This window comes from Lactuca virosa, chromosome 5, assembly GCF_052849685.1.
Source record: "Lactuca virosa cultivar CGN04683 chromosome 5, Lactuca_virosa_CGN04683_v6, whole genome shotgun sequence".
In the NCBI taxonomy this organism is placed as follows: Eukaryota; Viridiplantae; Streptophyta; class Magnoliopsida; order Asterales; family Asteraceae; genus Lactuca; species Lactuca virosa.
The window spans coordinates 357,404,076-357,428,002 of NC_136430.1; positions in this window are offsets into that span (position 1 = coordinate 357,404,076).

Genomic DNA, 23,927 nt, shown 5'->3' on the forward strand with positions numbered 1-23,927 from the left:
GTATATTTGCTGTTGTATATTTCTTTTGCGCTCCTGCTATGGTTATGGATTTATCTCATATTATGGATTACCGAGAGTTGACACGGATTTTGGAAGAAGATATGAAGATTGTACAACCGCAAGTTATTGAAGAGCATGGAGAGAAAACTAAGAAGAATGGGATATGCCTTACCGACGCCGAGTGCCCTCCACCTTAAATAACGAGTGTAGATTCTTTGATAGGAGTGAGTTCACACATCTTGCAAAACGAGTGCATACACGTGTTGAGTATTTCAGTGAGCACGCCCTATAGATTGAGATGAACCTGCCTTGACAGTAAAAGTTACTAAGAGATGCCTTATATTATGGTTCTATGCAATTAAACCAAGTAGTTGGCAAATCTTTGTGTTCCAAGTCTTCTACTGTGCTGATTTGGAATGCAGTACATTCGTATGGGTTTGGGGTATAGGTTGACAACTCTTTAATCATGATTATGTTGTCGGGATAAATAACTTGAGGCATTCTTTCTTTTTATTTCTATGTTTGCATTTCTTCATTTGCATTTGCATTCATCTCTTCCAAGGTTAATTTTTGTTTTGTTTTCATGAGGACAAGAAAATGTTAAAGCTTGGGGAGATTTGTTAGGTGCATAAATTGCACCTTTTCATAAGCTAATTTAATATTTATTTATAGCATTGCATTGCATTTTTAGTGTAATATTCATTCATTTTGCATTTAAAGACATTATCGAGGATCTATCGATATTTCACCATTTTTTGTGGATGTTTCAGGGTGATTTGAAGATTGGAGCATGCTTAGGATGGTCAAGGGAAGCTCTCGGTGAAATTTCGGAACTTTCGGAGCTAAATTGAAGAAATGAAGAAAATCAGGAATTGACTTTTATGAACTGCATTACACGGCCCGCGCTTTGGTAAGGCATACGTTACGCGGCCGCACTTTGGAAGTATTTTACCACATCAAAGTCATTACACGGCCGTGTAATGGCAATGCATACGTTACATGGGCCGTGTAACGTGATCTAATCAAAATTTGAATTCTTAACTTCCGATTTATCATGTTCTTCTGGCATATTCAAAAATAACTTCGACAAGAGACTTCAGGGGGACGATTTTGGTGTATCATATCATCATCTAGCATCTTGGAAACACTTTATTTTACATTTTGTAAGTTAATTTGAAGATCAAACTAGTTGAATTTGTAGTTTAACTTAGACATGTGTGGCTGATTTCTTTATCATTTCTGATTCTGGATTCCTAAGTGTTTGTTGTCAAGTTGTAATTTGCACTTAACTTTATGTTTATTATCTAGTAATCTTTGATTTGGACTTAATTACATGTTTGATTGGTTCTCTTTTCACTTGATCAATGAATTAGGGTTCTTATTAATCTAGTTAATCAAATTGTGAAATTCGTATATGTTTTATGATTTGATGTTAGTAACATGCACTTGATTGGTTGTAATTAGATCAAAATCAGTGTAATCAAAGATTAAATGTTCATATCCCAAGCTTATGAGGAATGTTGAACATTGTTGGTAATTGTTACAAGAACTTAATGTCATTTAATGATTTGATCCAAGAGCTTGTTTGAATTGAATCAATTAAATGAAGTTTTATTTGAAGAACATGTTTTGAATAAAACACTTTTGTCAACTTGGGTATTAGAGTTTGTTAATATCTAAATTACCAACCTACATTGAACATGAATCACAGTCATATTACATCTTACCACATAATGCATGTATAGGAATCCGAATCGGAAATGTATTTATTTTATTGATTTTTAGTATTAATCTTGTTTATTTATGAGATTTAATTCGAGTTCAAACATAATCCCCCATTTTAATATTGTTTGTATGATGTGTGAGAATATGGCTAAATAAGAAGTCCCGTATTCCTATGGACCGACCCTGCTTACTCTATACTATCTCTAGTGTATGAAGTAGCAGTGAATTGAGTTTTCTTGTTATTATTTTATCCCATTATTTGTTGGTTTGACAGTCACACAATAAATAAATAAATAATAAGCCCTAAAGTCTCGAGATATATTTTATATTTTATTTTATTTTAGCCTCAAGTCTGTATTAATTGACCAGTGTTAGCAGGGGAGTTGAATGTTATAATTTTAGGAATTTGGAGTCTAAATTGTATCAATTGGACTTGAAATGTAAAGAAATTCATGAAGCAAGGTCTGTTTGGTAATTTATGTACTTGAATTGAGAAAATTGGATGTAGGAGGGACTGAAAGTGAAATATTAGTAGAAGTTGATAAGAGACGGGTTAATACCCGTCACCCTTCCATCGTCCCTTCATTTTTGAACCGCAGCCATCACAAACCCTAACCCTAAACGATCTCAGCCGCCGCCACCATCCACCCTCTGTTGCGCCGAACCATCGCTGCTCCTACTGCCGGCGATGTCGAGGATTGTCGGGAGGATCCATCAAGACCAGAGAGGGACGTTGCCAACCCCCCTTGCCGCTATGGTGAAGCGCCAAGCCGCCGCCGCCGCTGCTCCCGCTGCTGCTGACGACGACGAACACGAGCTGACGTACGAAGCTTTCTCTTCTCCACCTCCATTCGATTTTGTTATTCCGTTGCCGCCACTTGCCGCCGCATGGGTGGTTGTGTTTGTTGTAATTTCGCATGTTTATGCGTTTCATCATTAGGTCGATGAGTGTGTGTACAGGTTCAGTCGGGGTCGTGGTGTGGATGTGTTATTTCGCCGGAAAACGCAAGGGGCCACCATGGCAGCCATCCATGGTGGCTGTCGCCCGTGATGCTCTTTCTGCCTCCCGTGATGCTCTTTCTGCCGCCATTTCCATTTTCTACCACCATCAACCCATATAAGGGTGGTTGTGTGCATTTATTAGTGTGTGTGTGTGTGTGTGTGTGTCACGTGTATGTATGTGTTGTGTTGCAGTTCATGTATTGGTGTGTGTTTGCTTGACCTGGAACCAAAAGAGAACCCACCACCACCACCGTGAGGTGGTGGCTACCACTTCCTGCCGCCGCGGGCCACCGTTTTTGGTGGTTATATTGGGCTTTTCTTATTCTTTTGGTGTTAGTGTGTGTGTGTGTTGTACAAAATTGTATGTACATTGGATTGTTGGAATATTACTCAAACCGCCGCCGTATGCGGGTGGCTACCGCCTTATGCCGTCATGGACCTCCGCCGACCACCACTGCCCGAGGTGGCAGTGGGTGGTGCCCAATTTGTTAATTATATATTTATTTATTTAATTAGATAATCAATTAAATTTAGGGGTTGGGAACCCTAATTAGGGTTTAGAAAACCTTAATATTAAGAAATCCTAATTTTAGAGTTGGTCGGTACGCATGTTAAAACTATTAATTGAACCTAAAATAATAACTTAATAATTCCCTACAATTAACTCGATCCAATATTGGGCTTAATGGATTAAGTCCTTAATGGGTTAAGTGAGGAACACTAACCCTAGTTATCATTTTATGTAAAAACCCTTGAATCGGGGAGCTTTATGTTAGGCAATAATCGGCCGTGTATTTGGGCTGCTGACTAGATTATTATTTCAACTGAAAATGACTAAGTCAAACCTTAATCAATCATACCCTTAAGTGATTAAGTGCTTAATGGGTTAAGTGTTCTTACTTAACCCTAACCGTCATTTCATGTGAAACCCTAATCATCATTTCATGTGAGGTGGTCACTGTTGCAAGTGACTATGACCTGTAATCGGGTATTGACTCAAGTATCTTCCTATAGGTGATTGGATGTTAGTTGAAGCTGGTAGATTCCTTCATTGCTACAGTGGTTTCTGCACGCACATCCAGGTGAGTTTCGCCTCACTATACCCGTGGGTCGAAGGCACCAATGCCGGTCCACTAGTATTGATTATCTGCTAGTAGAGGGATGCCTTAGGGACTGTATATAGTCATGTAGGATAGACTGAAGACTCTTGATCTAAGCTCTCTTACATATTCCTTGTTTGGTTGTGGTTTTAGAGTAGGATCACCTGTCCGGGTGACTATCTCACCTCTGAGTATATACGGTTATGCATTCCTTGGATTGTTGATATTTAGTATGCTGTTATGTTGTAGTAATCTATTAGATCTGTGTTTTGGTATTAAGTATGCTGTTATGTTGTAGTAATCTATTAGATATGTATTCTAGTATTAAGTATGTTGTTATGCTGTAGTGATATGCTAGATTCGTGCTCTGGTATTGAGTATGCTGATACGTTGTAGTGATCAGTTAGATCCGTCTCCTGGTATGGAGTTTGTTGCTTTGTGGTAATAACCTATAGAACTGTATATTATCTGTGCTTGCTGGTTATCATCTATGGAGTGCCCTTAGGGACTGTCGGAGGTTATGTAGGATAGCCTGAGAACTTTTGGTCTAGGCTCTCTTGCCTGTTCCTTGTTTGGTTGTGGCTCTAGAGTAGGACTATCGGTTCGGGTGGCTATCTCACCTCTTGTTACTTATGGTTACACATTCTATGGGGGTTCGCTGGTGGTAGGACAGTATGTGGTTAGAGATTAGTGGGCAGTAGTGAGTTGTATGATTGTTGTTGCCTGTATTATGTGCCTACTTGATCATGATTGTTTATATGTCGACATATTGTGTTTGGTTGGGTTGAGGCGGTCCTGCTTTATGCGGTAGGCCAAGATACCCGGTGCGGACCGACTGTAAGCCGTATGCACGGATGCTCGGGAGGAGCGGTAGGGTTGACGCGGTAGGCCAACAAACCCTAGGTATTCCAACTTGATGGTTGACTGGACCCATCGTGGACATGCCTGGTATTCCAGTCCGAGGTTGATAGGGCCAGGCGTGAGTGTTTGCGGTTATGTTTTGTTTTGTGTGGTGGTACTTTGGGGGAAACTCACTAAGCTTTGTGCTTACGGTTTTAGTTTATTGTTTCAGGTGCTTCAGATGATTTTGGCAAGGCGAAGGCGTGACCGTACACATCCTGGGTTTTACAACAGATTGGATCTTGGGAAAACACTGATTTTCAAATAATGTTTGAGAACACTATTTTTGTAAACATTTTATTAGTAAAAGGATCATTTTGAAAAGTTTTAAATTTGTTGAAATTTTCGGGACGTTACAGTAAGAGAAAGAAATTACGACACAATATGATTGACTTGGTGCTAGTGCGATGGAAACACACGATAGGGCCAAATCTCACATGGGAAACAAAAAGCGAAATGAAGAGTCGCTATCCCCATCTTTTTGCTTCTACATGATTCTGGGGACGGAATCATCCTAAGGTGGAGATAATTGTAACGCCCTCGTTTCTTGCTAGATTAGGTCATAGTCTATAATCACTGTGTTCAACTATTGTAGCCTTTATATGAATGAATAAGAAAGGATTATTCATATATTTATATGTGTAACGCCCGCAGATCCGGGCTAGTCAATTTAGAGACATTGAGCATCAAACATGAGTTTTTGATGGAAGATGATTTAGAAGGATTATTCTTAACCAAGTTGTATTATATGTTACAAGGGTTCCGTACATATAAAGAACGTCGAAATCCGAGTTATAACGAAGAAGTTATGGCTCGTCGAAGTTTTACGGCAAAACCGGCATGGCACCGGGAGACGTAAATAGGGAATTTACGGTAGAAGACTTTTTAGCCTTAGTGATCTAAACAAAATTTGTAGTATACATTAAACCGAGAACATACAAAAAAAGAACGCCCAAATCTGACTTCGTATGAGGAAGTTATGAATTTTCTAAGATTTGGCATAACAGTGCACGACCCGAAACTCGAATTTTAGTTCGAACGGTTTTTGGCCTACGCGACCTAAATGAGAGTTGAAGATCTCATTAGTAGGAACTCAACGTAAAAAGACAGACGAAAACGGAGTTCGTATGTAGAAGTTATGAATTTTACGCGGACATTTAACAGTATAATCTCCTCCTACTGTTAAATTTAAGATCGGTCGAGAATTAGCCGACGGAGTCTAAATGAAAGTTTTAGATATTGTTTTTACCTACGCGTGGATATAAAGAATGTTGAGATTAGAGCTCGTATGTTAAAGATATGGACGAAACTTGGTCCCTACTCTTCGAGCGCGATAATTTCGATACAGTTTTGTAAATCTGAGATAGAATGAGAACTAGCTGACGGCGTCTAAATGAAAGTTATAGTACTCGTAAATACCAACGCGTGGATATAAAGAACGTCAAAAATGGAGTTCGTATGAACGAGTTACAAATTATAATAGCATATTTATGTATTAAAATAAAGTATAAATCATATATACGTACACATATATATACAAATGTATATATCATTAGAAATGTATCGACGATGCAGTTATTATAAGACTAGTTTTGAGTACTTTCGACATTAGTTTAGTACAAATATCGTTAAATCTATTTAAAATAATATTATGAAGGGGTGTTTAGTCGTTTATATAACTATAACGTCATTAAGTAATTATGGAGGGTAGTTTTTGTAAATTCAATTACTATAAATAAGAGGCTTGGGCTCTCATATTTCTTGTACCATTCTCTTGATTCAAGATTCTTTCTCTTCTTATCCCCCGAGCATTTCGGTCCCTCGTGATTCGACTTATCTTTTTGTAGTTTTAGTATAGTAAGGTGAGCGCTGAAGCGCTGCACGAATCTTTCTTAGAAAGATTTAGCGACGAAGTTCTGCCCCTGCAGAGCCCGACTCCTAGCTAAAACCCCCTTGTAAGTAAGTTATGCTTACCTATTTTAATATAGCTTATATTTAAAATTAGTATTGTTATTATGAACTTATAATAAATATTTGAGCTATTATTATGACTTATATAAGTGTCGTTATAATATCTTTTTAACTACTCGCGGTACGGGGAATCAGGTTTAAAGGGCCGCATAGGGTTGTTGGATTTCAGAAGTGCTATATGCCAAAATGGTCCTGCCCTCCGGTGTTTTATGTCTGGCCCCTGTCTGTATATAGTGGTTGGAAAGTATTGTTTAAACTCTTATATAATAATAATAATAATAATAATAATAATAATAATAATAATAATAATAATAATAAGACTAATAATTAGTCACGGTAAATATTAGACTAAAATCTAGTGGTAATAAACTAGGTTTCGTCGAAGGAAATTATTTTAAAGTAAACGAAGCGCTGTCTGAGTACCGAGTCACCAGCTTATCAAGTGAGTGCATAGTCCATTTCATGAACATGATTTTAATACAAATATTGATTGAAGTATTAAATATATGTTTATGTGCGAGTTATTTGATGTTGCCTGAAATACGTGTTAAAGAACATACCTTATTATATATGATTATTTAGGATAAAGAGTAAACCTAAATTAATTATGTGGAATATTGGGTAGTATCTTCTTACGAGTACGAGTGAGTTATACTCAGAGAATAGAACTTTAATATATGTCGTTGATCAGGGAGCATGGATTAGACATAGTCATTGTCCCTAGTCAGAGAGTATGGATTGGATATAGTCCAATGTCATTAATCCGGGAATATGGATTAAGACATAGTCAGTTGTCCTTAGTCCGGGAGTATGGATAGGACATAGTCATTCGTCATTAATCCGGGAGTATGGGTTAAGACATAGTCAATTGTCCTTAGTCCGGGAGTATGGATAGGACATAGTTATTCGTCATTAATCCCGGAGTATGGATTTAGACATAGACATTTGTCCCTAATCCGAGAGTATGGAATGGGCACAATTATTGATCCGAGAGCATAGATTAGATCCGGGAATAAGAGGTAAAATTTAAGGTCCGAGAGTATGGATAGTCTCGTTGTGAGGATTGACGGGGTGGGGTAAGAGTTGATTATATATATATATATATATATATATATATATATATATATAAATATATATATATATATATATATATATATATATATATATATATATATATAAGGAAATTGTATATTTTGTGAAATCTGAATTATATATATGATATAACATTGTGGGATAGAAATCCCTATGTACTCACCAGGTTTCCCAACCTGACTCACTCAAGCTTATTTGTATCACAGGTGTCGATATGAAGTTGCATTACACTGAGAGATTAAAGAGATGTAGATCACTAGTGTAAATGAATGTAAGTTCTGTTTATGCTTATGTTTCTGTATTGACGATGACATCCCAAATGTTTTAAAATGAATAAAAATACATTTCTTCGGAAATATTTTGATAACGTATTTATCATGTTTTACTGGGGAACAAATTCCGCAACACTTTTATTAAAAGAGGTACTCTGATTTTTATAAAACATAAACAAAATCGGTCTTTTCTGGCCGTGAAAATGGGGATGTCACAATATGCCAACGTGTTATATAGGATATTATGTGTAAATTATATGAGTATTTAATAATAAAATAAACAAAATTAAAATACGCTTCGAAGATAAAATTTTACTTAGGACAAATAATCTTAACCTAGTTGTAGTATACATCGTAAGGATTCCAGAGATATAAGGAGCATTCGAATCCGACTTCATATGAAGAAGTTATGTTTCTTCGAAGTTTCGCGATTTAACCGGCATGGCTCTGCGTCTCGTAAAAAGTAGATTTTCGATAAATTACTTTTTTGCCATAGTGATCTAAAAAAAATTCTTAGTAGTCGTTAAACTGAGAGCATGCATATAGAGAACGTCCCAATCTGACTTCATATAAGGAAGTCATGATTTTTCTAAGTTTCAGTGCAGCAGTGTGCAACACTGATATTGAAATTTAGAATGGTTGATTGTTAGGAAAAAACAATCTAAACGAGAGTTGAAGATCTCGTCCATACCTATCGGTCGATATAAAGATAGTCGAGAACATATATCATATGATAAAGTTATGATTTTTACACAGACTTTAACAGTCTAAGCCTATAAAAACATAGCTTTAAAAATAAATTGTAAATTATCCGATGGAGTCTAAACGAAAGTTGTAGATCTCGTCAATAGCTACACGTGGATATAAAACATATCGGAAATGGAGTTTGTATGAAAAAGTTATGAGTTTTATAAGATTTTATAAAAATTTGCACGCAGTCGCGCACACAGACATGATGCACGACGCGCACTGACACACCACCCAAATCGTTACACATGGCACCATAGGATTTTGACACGTCAGCCTACCTTACAACTTGCGCGACGCCAAAGGGACAATATGCGTGGTGCAAATTCTATTTTCTGCTATATATAGACGCGAATTCCAGCTCTTTCTCCACACCTCTCACTCAAACTTTCTCTGAATCACTTCGAGCTTTTAGCCCTTTTACTCCCTAGTTTTCGGCTACTTTAGTAAAGCCCTACGGTGTTAGATATCAGGATAATAGAAGCTCTCGGATCAGAGTTTTGCCCGCATAATCCCCGGTTATCGTTAGATTACTCTGTAAGTCATGCTACACTTATTTATTTTAAGTGTAACTTTTAATTATAGTCATAGTTATTTTTATGAACCTATAATTAAGATTTATCAGTGATTCCAAGTCATTATACTGATTGATCTACTTATGGGAGTGATGTCTAGACTGCATTTAGTGAGGTGTTTAAAGTAGGATTTCCAAACAGTATACTATGTATACCAAACGGACCCTACCTCCGATATGATCCTACCTGGTTACTCCTTACTTCATATATCTTGATGTGGATATTGGAATTATTGAGGAATCTAGACTATCATTATATAGTCGCAAGGATTATGAAACTATACTAATACGTAGCGTTATGTACATCTAGGTGTTTTGGAAAAGCGGTAAGGCGGAGCACTGCCCTAACTTCGAGTCACCTACTTTTGTCTGGTGAGTGTGTAGTTACTTTCAAGAACATAATTTAGTAAAAGTATCTATTAAAAGCTATATGTTTTATTTTTACTTTGTGCTACTTGTATACCTATAATAGTACTGCGTACTAGGAACTGTATTGGACATAGTTTGCGTGTAGTATATGTATAGATTAGTTATCATAAGACTTACATACGGTGTTTAGTTCCTAATAAGTTGGAAATTATTTAGGTCTCATTCTAGGGTAGAGTGTGAGATCGGAGAAGAGGGTAGTAGTCTTCCTCTTTCTTTGATGGCCAGAAATGGTAGGTCTAGATCACACAACTGGAAAGTATGTATGGGTCATCGACTAGAGTAAATGACAACACTTGACTATTCTAGGCGGTCTAATGAATTTTGTTGCTAGTGTGGACTTATAACCCACAGACGTAGATAAAATATTTATCAATAACTATGAACATTAGTTGCTTTTATATGACTTACAATGGTCATGGAATCTCATGGTTGTGTAGTCAACTAGATACTCAAATGGTTTATTTGGTAGGGTGATTTCTCCAGATAATCCTTGTCTTAGGATTTGTGAGAATCAGTTTAAGGATATTTATGTTAGATTTTATATGCCTATATTATATGTCAATAATTGTTTGTAGGAATGATATTATGATTTATTATCATTAAATTGTTATGGGCTTGAAAACCCCTACGCACCTCACTAGGCTTCCCAAACCCGACCCACTCATTTTATGTGCATCACAAGTAGTGGATGTAAGGCTGCTGAAGCTTAGTTAGGATGTCGAGTGAAATAAGAGATGTGCTTGTTATAGTATTTAAGGACCTTTTATCTTTACGTTGTAATGTATGTTTCGATATGAACGATGATATCCTCGTAATTTTAATATATTGAAATAACCTTGGTTATCTCAACAATGTTTTATTTAAACTAGGAACTTCCGCGTCTCAATTTAATAAAGCGTAAAGAAAATGTTTTAGATGGTTCTGAAAAATGGGGATGTCACAAATGCCACACCCATTTAAAGAGAAGAGAGCGGTTAAAATAAAATGTGCTACTCATACCCAAACCACCAATTTTTTTTGAGCTAACACATTTCTTCCAACAAATCTAAGTCAACTTTCGTTCTTCTAAATTAGCTCACATAAATAATTTATTGTGCGGTTCTTCTACTTTATTTAAAATTCTCATAGGAGCTTTATAAATAGATGTGAATTTAAGTTAGGTAAAGAACCCATAACTAACTTTAACGAAGTCAATCTACCTCCAACCGAAAAAGTTTTAACTTTCTAATTAGAAAGTTTTTTCATAACTTTTTGTACCAAAGCACACCAAGAATCCTACCTATTCATATTGCCACCAACATGAATTCCTTTATATCAATATTCTTAAAAAAAATTAAAATATTTTTTCATCTAAAATTTAATTGTTATTAAATACACAACTATTTTACATTTACACTAATTCCATATGCAAAGTAAATGAGTTTATTTTCATGCATACTGTTTATAATTCTTCCTAAAAAAGTAATTATCTGTACAATTGTTACTTTAAACAATATGATTTATTCAAATACACTTAGTAAGAAAAGTCATTATAATCAGTTTGGCTACCTGTGAAGGTAGATGTGACATCCCCTATTTTCTAAAACCGAAAAAATATCTCTATGCTTTCAAAATTCATAATATATTTTATTTGCGGAAATTCCCAGTATATTACAATATTTTGATTACAATTAATTGTACCAAAATATTAAAACTCTAAGGATGTCATAATTGATACACAACATATATTACATCGTAAAGACCTAACGGCCCTGAACACTAATGCAAGTCTTCTCGTCAATGACTCAACATCCTATTCAAACCTGCATAAGTCTTAATACTACTACATGTGATGCATATAAACTGAGTGGTTTAGGTTGACAAACCTGGTGAGATACATATGGTTTTCAATCCCACAATAATTTAATGATTATATTTCATATATCTCAAACCTGCAAAACCAACTGTTATCAAACAATATAGATATATCTTATAGACATAAGACAATCTACGCTTAGTACCCACCCCGTCGATCATGACATACTAATCCTATAACAATGATCCAAAGGGCTCCATTGATGGATTACTTGTAAACAAAGAATTTACAATACTGCTTTGGGGATTCCTGACAGAAAATAAGGATCAATAAAGACAACAAATGAGAGGAATGGAGTACACTAATGGTCAGACAATCTGTACACCCCATATATGATGATTTATCAACATCCACAGGTTATGAGCCTGGTAGTGTTCCACCGAACTGTCTAGAATGATCAGTGGCACCCTTCATCATCTTACTCCGATAGATGACTTGTCACCTTTTGGTCTGATACAGACCGATCATCCAAGCGCCTATCGACTGCCCTATATAGACACATTCCATTTCTAGCTATCCATAAAGGAGGGGGGATACTAATATAATACTCATGTATGTAATATGCACCCGACCAAATCATCAATGTCATCGAATAGAGTTCTACTCTCTGTTCCCATCTCATACACACCCTTGATAAAATGCTACCCAATATCCAAAATTAGTTGAACTAAGCATCTCTTTTAAATCTTAGGGTATAACCAAGTAAGATTGTGATACCCATAATCATCCCAAAGTTCATGCCTATGTAATATTTTTACAATACATTGTAAATATAACATCTCTTCAACTCAAACTAGGCATCCTTTATAAGTCTTATGTTATCACTAGGCAAGACTACAATGCTTATACTCAACTTCCAATACTAGCTCTATTTAGGCAACACTGTCTTTGTTTAGTGTATATATTTAACACAGAGTATTAGGTATTAATATATATTTATCTTTCCAGTAATAATACTTTTATTATTCTTATTATCATGTAATAATATTATATGTACATCTTAACACATATAGAACCATATCTGATCCACACAATGTATAACATCGAATATACATCTAACACATATTCCAGTCAATAAGCATATAATTCACATATAAACTTTCAACATATATTTAATACTTTTATTATACTTGTATTCAATCATGTTCATGAAAGTAACTATGCACTCACCTGATTTAGGTGGATGATCCTCAGGAAAGCTAGCTCCTTTGCTAAATTTCTCCGAGATCAAATCGATTTATTAAAAAGAGAAAACGAGGACCTTAAATACGAAGGCTATACCCTTAGGAAAGGTCAGAAACCTCTGAAAGCTCAATTAGAGACCAAAACCAAGGATTTCCGAAAACTGCAAGAAGATTACAGCAACAAGTGTGAAAATTACGATCACATTAAGAAAAAACTTGCTGTTGTAACTGCCGAACTTGATGCATTGAAAGCTAAATATAATGATGTTGAATTTACATTTAAGAAATTCGATGTATCAAGTGAGGTAGTTGCGTCCATGATGGAACATAATATGAAATTTAAGGATAACCAGCAAAAGGGTCTACGGTATGAAGGTGTCCCTCCTCCCTATAATCACAACTACACTTCAAAACCTTTGACTCAGGAAGAGATTGACCGAGAACCATTTATGGTATACGGTAAACCAGCTGCTGAACAGGCAACTGAGGGTGTTGAGATGAAAGATACTAAGGATTCTACTTCCTGTGCAGGTAAAGTAGTAGATTATGAGAACAAGGAGAAAACTACTGAACAATCCAATGACTCCTTGAACTCTGAATCTGTTGCTTCGAACTCAGTTGCTTCTAATCAACCTGCTGTTGAGAAATACAGGCCTCCAAAACAAGCGAAACCGACGGCTTGCTGTAAGTGTACATGTGGGAACAACCAGAGACAAGGCAAGGGTACGCCACCAGGGGCAGGAAGAAACAACTTCACAGTGAAGAAAAAGACATGTTTTCACTGTGGAACACCTGGACACATTTCCAGAAATTGTCCTAATCGCGCATACGTTCCCTACTATGCACAAGGGTGGCAGAACGCGCCAAGAGGGAGATTTTTCAAAAGAAACCCCTCAAGGTCGCGTTCAGACAATAGCGACTGGAACACGCAAAAGGCCAAGAATCAAACCCACAAGGCCAAGAATCTGAATCCCAAGGGAAAGAAGGGAATGTCGGCCAAGAAGCCCAATCCAAGAGATGCTCCAGTGAAACAAAGACCGGTTTGGTCAAAGTCATCTCAACCGCCGACATCAAGATCAAAAGCAAGTACTGAGCCACCCATCGGATCGTAAAAGAAATGGGTTAAACCCAACTACAAATGGGTTCCAAAGGCTCACTCTCCCAAATCTTCTAACGATTCTAATATTTCTTCATCTTCTGTTTGTGATAAATAGGATATGTCTTGGGAGAGAGTACCGTGCAAGGATGACAAAGGTCAACCCAGTTTCAAAATGGATTGGGTTCCAAAGACCAACTAATCCCGCTCTGTGTCAGAGCAGCTATGGAGGCATATCATCAGACTTCGGTTTGTTGGTAGTGGCTGCTCCTGGCACATGATAGGGGACATCTCTCAACTTTGCAACACTCAGAACTTTGTTTGAGAGAATGTGTCCTTTGCGGGAAAGGAAGAAAGGAAAGGATCACACATGGGGTTAGTGCTTAATGAGATGAAAAATTTTCGGATCTTTTCTGAGATTATGCGTGCTATTCTCAGACCTTCTCGATGCAAATTCAATCGGTGAATTACGGTTTGAGTTTTCTTCTCGATACTCCTGAGTTTATCTTAAACTGATTCGTTTTGAAGACAATTTTTTATTTTTTCTTTAATAGGTATTGTTTGGGAAGTGATATCAAGAAAGTGATAATGGGCAGTCTAAAACATGTGTAAAGGAATGAATCTGAATTTCTAGACTTTGTGTTTAATGTGTTGGTAGGCACGAAGGATTTGACAGTGTGGATTTAGATAGGATTGTTTGGACTGACCATACGACGCTCGGGTAGATTGAGCAGTGAGATAAACACGGGAACCCACAGGATACACTAAATTAATACGCATCTAGAACTGTGATTCAACTTTTCCTTGATGTACGAACTTATGTCCTTAATTCTGGTTCTGATAGGGCGACTGGGGGTTCTGATAAAGTAGGTCTGTAGGAAATTTTTTTCTTGCTTTCTATCTGTCATTCATATGTTGCTTCCTCTGCGTGATTGGAAGAGATCCGACCTGGAATGCAGCATATGCAACTCTATTTCTACGCACCTCCCTATCTATGAAACTATTTCTATCTGTTAGCCATATGTTGTCTCCTCTGCGTGATTGAAACATATCCGACCTGGAACACTGCATATGCAACATTCTACCTCTCAATCTTTCTATCTCTGTTAGCCATATGTTGTCCCCTCTGCGTGATTGAAAGAGATTCGACCTGGGACACAACATATGCATCTATCTCTAAATCTAACTTCCTCCTTAATAATTGTTTACTCACCTAAAGTAAGGAGTCCTTAGGAAGTTCTTGATAACCAGGGTATATCGGGAAGTGGGGAACACGTTCTAGTGCAACTAAAATTGAACCATTTAGAGGTTGTCTGTAGATCGCGCCTGAGTTCTTTGTTATCGGGCAGTCCCTCTGGTAGTGTCCAGTCTCACCACAGCCATAGCAGGCTTGGTTTTCTTCAACTCCGGCGACTTGGGAGATCGGTTGAGCGGTGCCCTGCAGAAACGGACTGTGTGTCCTTTTCTGTGGCAGTTCAGACACTGCATTTTCCGGCAGACTCTGGTGTTGTGATAGTTGCACTTCCCACACTTCGGAAGGGTTCCAGCATATCGACTGGCAGGTGCTGGAGTAGCAGGTGTTGTGGCGGTGTACATAGTACTCGTTTGTTCCTCCTGCGGGGTGTCCTGTGTTGTTTGCTTCTTCTTCCTCTTTTTCCCTGACTTCTGTCCATAGTCCTCTTCCCTCGATGGCTCGGGAACCGGGACTTCTACGCCATGGTGGACTTCATGGTCGATGAGTCGCTGGGCCAGGCGTTTGGCACTATCAAATGTGGCTGGGTTAGAAGACAACACATTTCCTTGGGTCGAGGCAGTTAGACCCCAAATGTATCGTCCTATCTTCTTGCTCTTCAGGGTAACCATCCCGGGGCATAGTGCTGCCAAGTCGCTAAACGTGTCAGTGTAGGCCACTATGTCTGAGCCAACCATCTTGAGCTCCCATACCTCTTGTTCTATTTTTTGTACTTCGCCCCTTGGGCATTACTCCCTCATCATCATTTCCTTCAAGTTTTCCCAACCCATAAAGTTAGCCACTGATAAAGTCAGTGACTTAACATGGCCATTCCACCATGTTAAGGCTCTACCGAAGAAGGTGCAGGTAGCAAACTTCACTTTCCTCCCTTCGGGGCATGAACAGATCTCGAAGACCGACTCTGTTTTCTCGAACCATTACATCAGAACGATGACTCCACCATTTCCATCGAAGGAATTGGGTTTGCATTTCATGAAGTCCTTATACGAACATTCCCTTGGGAGTCCGTGGGTATCTTCGTGGTTAGTTAGGTGAGCACCGCTACTAGATCCACTGATACCACTTGCACGAATTTGGGTTAGGGCGGCTATCGTTGCTGTTGTTACCGCTGCCTGAAAAGCAGCTAGGTCGAACTGCGGTGGGGGTAGTGGCGGTTGAGTTGGAGTTATCGGAGTAGTGCGTCTATTCGATCTGCGAGGAGGCATCTTTGCTAAAAGAATACAAAGATGAGATGGAATAAGTCTATAGCAGTAGACACAAGCTGAAAGCTGAAAAGACAAGGTTATCCCAGTTCTGAGTGTATCGGGTCCTGACTTCCACAGGGTACTAGAAACAATTCATAAAAGAGTCTATACCTAATAAACTCTATGAATTTGAAATGGCTATCCTTGAATGAATATCTGTTACCTGAATAACTGTTACCAGTTGCATGTAAGAAAATAATCCTAACACATAATGTGAGCAGTGTTTCCACTCGCTCATTAAGTTAACAAGATTATTAATTATTAGTGTGACGCATAAGACGTTTTGGTTACTTCGGTTGATCCTTCTTTGAAAACTTCTCATGAACTTGCTCTTGTTCCTCCTGGACTCTTCTGTTGTCTACTATGAGGAAGTGGTTACATCTATCTGGGTTTGTCGTGCGAGAATGGATGTGACTAAATAATCTATCAGATTAAGTGAAACATTATGGGGTGATCCTTACACAGTCCTCCTATAATTGCACAATGTATACAAGTTGTATATAACTTAGGATTAAATAGACCTTCGAATAAGTGATCCTACTCCAAAACCACAACCAAACAAGGAACAGGTAGTGGAGCGTAGATCAAAAATTCTAAGTCTATAGATTCTCAATTATATATAACCTTTGAAGTATACATTGTAAAATTATAGACCTATCCGCAAGGGTCTTTTAAGTTATCATGTAAGTTGTTTATATAGTGCCTAAAATACACCTATTGTATTTTAACGTAATCTTCTTGGTATGCTTCAAACTTGTTATCGCGTTATAGTATCATAGAATACTCCTATAGTATTCTAACTCTAATGTACTTGATCTAGTATTCTCTTGACTGGTGTTTAGGTAAGTTTTAAGACTGTTGCAACACCACGTCGCTCCCAGACACATGTCGGTCACATCTCGAATGAATATAGTTGATCAGACTATATTGATCCTAGCTATGATTACATAACTGTTCAGGTTTGACGACAGTGTTCAACCTTTAAATACTTTAGTTCTGTTCTTCTTGTGATACTTGGTCTAGTATGTACATGTATAAGCAAGTAGGTATATTTTTATAACATATCGATATACTCTTAAAATATATCATTATCCAGAGCACTTAAGCCCCATTGTATTTATAGTTGTATATCTTTTATCGGTTGATATACTTAGTTCACTATAAAGAATGCTCTGATACCAATCTGTCACACCCCAAAACCGGAACGGCGGAAACGTTCTGGGGTGGAGGACGTCATGTTTAGTATCACAAGACATGTATCATAGTAATCAAAGTAATGAACAACCATTTCATTAGAAAGAAAGTGTTTACAAAGTGTGTATTCACAAAACATAGAATACATAAGCAAATAACAAACAAGACTTGAAGCTATACTGCTCCATCTTCTGAATCCTAGCACGAGTACCTGTCTACTAACCTCCTGAGAATACAAGTTATTTGAAAGAGTTTATCAGCAATTAAGCTGGTGAGTTCATAAGATTTTAGTGATGTAAGTAAGTTGTAGAAAGTTGTTGTAAAATGTTGTTAAAATGTAGTTGGAAAATGTAGTAAGTTGTAAGTTCTGTATAGAAAAGTTTGCCTGTTCCTCTTAGAAAATCCTATATTTTCTACTTTGATGAAAGATACGTAAAAATGATTCCACAATCCTTTCTATGAGTACTAAATGGATACAAGTGATATAAAACTCAGAGTAAACAAACAATCGACTGTGCGCATCTGCCCTAAGCTCACATCCAAACAAGGAACAGGAAGTAAGGCGGATAGCACACATCCCATTGTTTGTTAGATCATTGTTGTATATAACTCTGGCGTGTTCACTTGTAACTCACGGGGTTAATTGTGATGGTTCCTTTATATAAAAAGATTCTGTAAGAAAACCCTTATTTCTTATAATAAAATGGTGACCATAGTGATTATTTCTATAATCACTTAGTTTATACTGGCTATATATGATCTAATATCTATTAGATAGTTAATTGGGTGAATCTGCCCTAAGCCCACAACCAAACAAGGAACAGGAAGTAAGGCGGAAAGCACACATCCAACTACCTATTGGGTATTAGTGATATATAACCATGATGTATAAACTAAATCATTATAGAGTTAATCGCCTAAGGTCCTTTAAGTTTATCCTGGTTTAATAAAATGGATTAAGCCCTTAATTGGTAAGTTTCTAGTTTTATGTACCAAAAGTTCTGATTTGGAAAGTATGTTTTGTACTAGAAAACTGTGCATTGACTCTGTGTCCTATGACTTGACCCATACCTGGTACCCTTATGATGACTCAATGTATACTGGACATATATATCTAGAATCGAATAGATAATAGACTTGGTGAATCCGTTCCAAGCCCACAACCAAACAAGGAACAGGAAATGAAGCGGAGAGCACACATCCTATTACCTGTCGGATCCTATTGATATATATATATATATATATATATATATATATATATATATATATATATATATATATATATATCCTTTGATGTGTACAATAAGGAATCCTAAGGTTAGCATTATGGTCCTTTCTACTAAACGTAGCCTTCTACCAAGGCATCTAATGTTATGTATGATTGTTTCTTTTATGAGTGTGTATTTTTCCCAAGTGAGATTATCATTAACTAAATATAGTTTATACATTAATGAATATGTGAGAAGATCACAAATTAATGTAATAGGGAAAATAATGTTTTGCCTCAGCAGTGACACTGCTGGCTATAAAGTAATAAAATATAGACTCCAAGTAGTATTAAATGTACAATACACCTCGGGGAGTCTTTTTGCCTTTAATTCTTAATCGGTTAAATTAAAGGTTTAAATGTGAACTCGTATGTAACCATGTTGATCGACGGCTGAATAAATGATGACCCTCCGGTGTCATATGTAGTGAGGTGACATTTGTCACCCCTTGGCCTTATCGGCTGGGACTGTAGCTAGCAGTCAGGGTGTGGGAGTGTCTGTCCCGTATAGATCTATACACAAGATGCCCGCTCTCCCTCCAGGAGACTCTGGTTACAATATGATACAACACTGTATTTTTGTATCCTTAAATAGTGTGTCACATTAATTTATCGTATAACAGTGTTTGTATAGTAAGTCGTAGTGTAGTGATGTTCTTTCTGTACTAGTGCATAGTTTATCCTCTTGTATAGTGTATAGTGTGTATTGTTTCTCATAATAGTGTGTTCTGACTCATGTATGAACTGACTCTTTGTATGCTTCATTGTACTAGAAGTAGTGAGTAGTGTCTTCCTAAACTATACCTATTATAGTTTACTAATGTTTTACTTGAACTGTTATTGAAAAGACTCTTTTATCTACTAAGTTATGCTCGTACTTTAAAAACGGAGTTTTGTTAAACTATAAAGTAACATAACTTGAACAGAGTCTTTGAAATGTTTTGACAACTTATAAATTACATAAGTAATCCTTTCGAAAATGTTTATAAAAAACAATTACACAATTAACATTGTGTTCAACTTGTATTCCCCCCTTAAAACATTTAAAACAGTTAAAAGATTCATTACGGGGTATGAACTCACCTGATGTGGGTTATTCAACGAATATGCGTGTAAGGATGAGAAGTTCCACGAATGAAGTCCCGAGATACAACAAGTCCTAAATGACATATATTGGCATGAATATAGTGTTTATAAGTAACTATATGAAAGGAAGCACCTTCCGGGACTAGGAAACACTTTGACCAAGTGTTGGAATCACATGTGATTCATCAAAGGAAAGTGGAATGGTACTACCATGAGTTTACTGCCATGGGTTTACGGCGAAGGGAGTTTACGGCCATAAACTCATGGTCAAACATGCATAAGTGTGTGTTTGAAGGCTAGGGAAGCTTGAGGGACTTTTGCTCTACCCAAGGATGAGAAAGACCAACTCAATGGAGAGTGTTGAGGTGTTTACGGCCAAGGGAGTTTACTCCTGGCCGTAAACCCTCTAAATGGTCACATTTAGGGTCTTAAAGGTAAGGAGTCTCAAGGGTTCAAATGTTCTAAGGGTTGGCAAGGGTCTAGAAGTGTTTAAGGCTCAAAACACCACACTTATAAGGGTTTACGGCCAAGGTGTTTACTCCTGGCCGTAAAATCTCTTGAATGATGAGTTTGGTGATGGTTCAAGGTCTTACAAAGCACTAGGGAGTGTTCTAGCCTCAAATCCAAGCCTTAGGAAGAGTTTAAGGTCCAAATGGCACCTTTAAAGGGGTTTACAGCCAAGGGAGATTGTCTTGGCCGTAAACTCCTTTTGTTCTTGAGAAAGGGACGATTTCAAAGGGTAAATCAAGTGTTTCTAGCATATAACTAGTTAGGGGAAGAGTACTATGATATAGAGGCTTGAAAGGGTCAATTTTGGCCAAGAACACTAGTGTGTGTTCTTGGTGTTCTTGGTGAAACTTGAAGATTTGAAGATATAGTTAAAATGGATGTTTTCATGAGTGAAATCAAAGAGTGTAACTAGGAGATGAAGTGTAACAACAAATCAAGGAAGGAACACTTACGTTTTTGATGATCTAAGATGATGAACTCGATGATACTTGAGAGAGAATTGGAAGTTCTTGAGTTTGGAAGTGAAAGAATGGCTAGAAATGACCAAGGGCCATATATATAGCCTTGAGTTTACGGCCACATGAGTTTACGGCCGTAAACTCATTGGCTTTGTGGCCGTAAACTCCTTATGATGAGGTTAAGGCTCGAATGTTGCACAATGTCTCTAGCAGGTACATTCTAACACTCATTCCTTAAGTGTACTAGGCTTAAAACTCCTTAGAATGACCTTTAACCAGGCTAGAACTCATTACCAATGAGTCTGACACTCAGTTGAGTTGACTGATTGAGCTTTAAAAGCAAAAACATTTCGGGTTGTCACATCATCCCCCCATTAGATGGAATTTTGTCCCGAAATTAGCTTTCTTACAGTACTACTGGGGTTGCGCTCCTCAGATTTGCAGAATACCTACTCGTAGACCTGGCAACTTTGCCCTACTGTTCATGATAGGATTCATACTCGGTCCATCTATCATTACTTCGTGTATACAAGTCGTATATAATTAGGATTAGTAAGACTGTCGAATGTGCGAATATGCCCCAGGTCCACAACCAAACAAGGAACAGCAGATAGGGCGGAAACACACATACTAAATCTGCGTAATCATAATCATATACCACCCTCGCGTATATACTGAATAGTGGTAGGTAGGCTGTATTCGTCCATAGCCTCTGTGCTCAAACTTGGTCTGTTGGACGAGTGGTATTTCGTGACGGTCTGCGGACATCTGACGATAAGGCTTCAAAGGACAAAGTACTCTTCGCATGAGTACTTTGGGGTTTAGAATACGAAAGATAAAACTGAGGTTTAGGTCGGACAACCGATACGAATGACGAAGATTTCGCGAACTTGACGATCGAGGCGATAGAAACATATGAACTTAGTATGGTGAGGACCACGCCAATTCATGACGAATGATAGCAACAGACTCTTTACCGAACAAAGTTTTGGCCAATTTGAAAGAAACGTATGTTATACGATGATGTATCCCTAGCGTGCTCGAGAATGTACCCTTAGTGCGTTCGATTGTGTACTCTTAGTACGTTCGATAGTGTACTCTTAGTGCGTTCTATAGTGTACTCTTAGTGTGTTCGATAGTGTACTCTTAGTGTTTTCGATAGTGTACTCTTAGTGTGTTCGATAGTGTACTCTTAGTGTGTTCGATAGTGTACTCTTAGTGTGTTCGATAGTGTACTTTTAGTGCGTTCGATAGTGTACTCTTAGTGCGTTCGATAGTGTACTCTTAGTGTGTTCGATAGTGTACTCTTAGTGTGTTCGATAGTGTACTCTTAGTGCGTTCGATAGTGTACTCTTAGTGTTTTCAATAGTGTTCTTCTAGCGCGTTCGAAAATGTACTCTTTGTAAATGATCCAGTGTTTTCTGTTTTCCCTTTGATGTTAACACTCCTACGTATCGTACCGCTATGTGCGCATACATACAAATGAAAGTGTTTTGATAGCTGGTGATGATACTTTATATCATGATCCTCCTCGGTACCACTACGATCGCCCGTCATATACAAGTTATGAATATTTAAGATGAATAAGACGGTCGACTGAGTAACTCTGCCTCAAATCCATAACCAAACAAGGAACAGGAATTAAGGCAGGATTACTCACTCTAAGTCTGCAACATCTTAGTTATGTACAACCCTGATGTATATGTTCAACCATCATAGCTTCTCTAAACGGATCCTTTAGTTCTCTTGAATATTGTGATTTGTTCCTATGAGTGAGTTATTATAACTACTTTTAAGTGTTATCCCCAAGTTTTAATCTTATATAAATATAAATTTATTTTCAAAGCAATTACTAAATTGAAACGTACCGTTGCTCGATGGCGATTCCGGGGTCGATTCTCCTGCGGTGATCATCAGAATTCGTCCATCCGCGCCTGAGTTCTTTGTTATCGAGCAGTCCCTCTGGTAGTGTCCAGTCTCACCACAGCCATAGTAGGCTTGGTTTTCTTCAACTCCGGCGAATTGGGAGATCGGTTGAGCGGTGCCCTGCAGAAACGGACTGTGTGTCCTTTTCTGTGGCAGTTCAGACACTGCATTTTCTGGCATACTCTGGTGTGGTGATAGTTGCACTTCCCACACTTCGGAAGGGTTCCAGCATATTGACTGGCAGGTGCCGGAGTAGCAGGTGTTGTGGCGGTGTACATAGTACTCGTTTGTTCCTCCTGCGGGGTGTCCTGTGTTGTTTGCTTCTTCTTCCTCTTGTTCCCTGACTTCTGTCCATAGTCCTCTTCCCTCGATGGCTCGGGAACCGGGACTTCTATGCCATGGTGGACTTCATGGTCGATGAGTCGCTGGGCCAGGCGTTTGGCACTATCAAATGTGGCTGGTTTAGAAGACAACACATTTCCTTGGGTCGGGGCAGTTAGACCCCAAATGTATTGTCCTATCTTCTTGCTCTTCGGGGTAACCATCACGGGGCATAGTGCTGCCAAGTCGCTAAACCTGTCAGTGTAGGCCACTATGTCTGAGCCAACCATCTTGAGCTCCCATACCTCTTGTTCTATTTTTTGTACTTCGCCCCTTGGGCAGTACTCCCTCATCATCATTTCCTTCAAGTTTTCCCAACCCATAGAGTTAGCCACTGATAAAATCAGTGACTTAACATGGCCATTCCACCATGTTAAGGCTCTTCCAAAGAAGGTGCAGGTAGCAAACTTCACTTTGCTCCCTTCGGGGCACGAACAGATCTCGAAGACCGACTCTGTTTTCTCGAACCATTGCATCAGAACGATGACTCCACCATTTCCATCGAAGGAATTGGGTTTGCATTTCATGAAGTCCTTATACGAACATTCCCTTGGGTGTTCGTGGGTATCTTCGTGGTTAGTTAGGTGAGCACCGCTACTAGATCCACTGATACCACTTGCGCGAATTTGGGTTAGGGCGGCTATCGTTGCTGCTGTTACCGC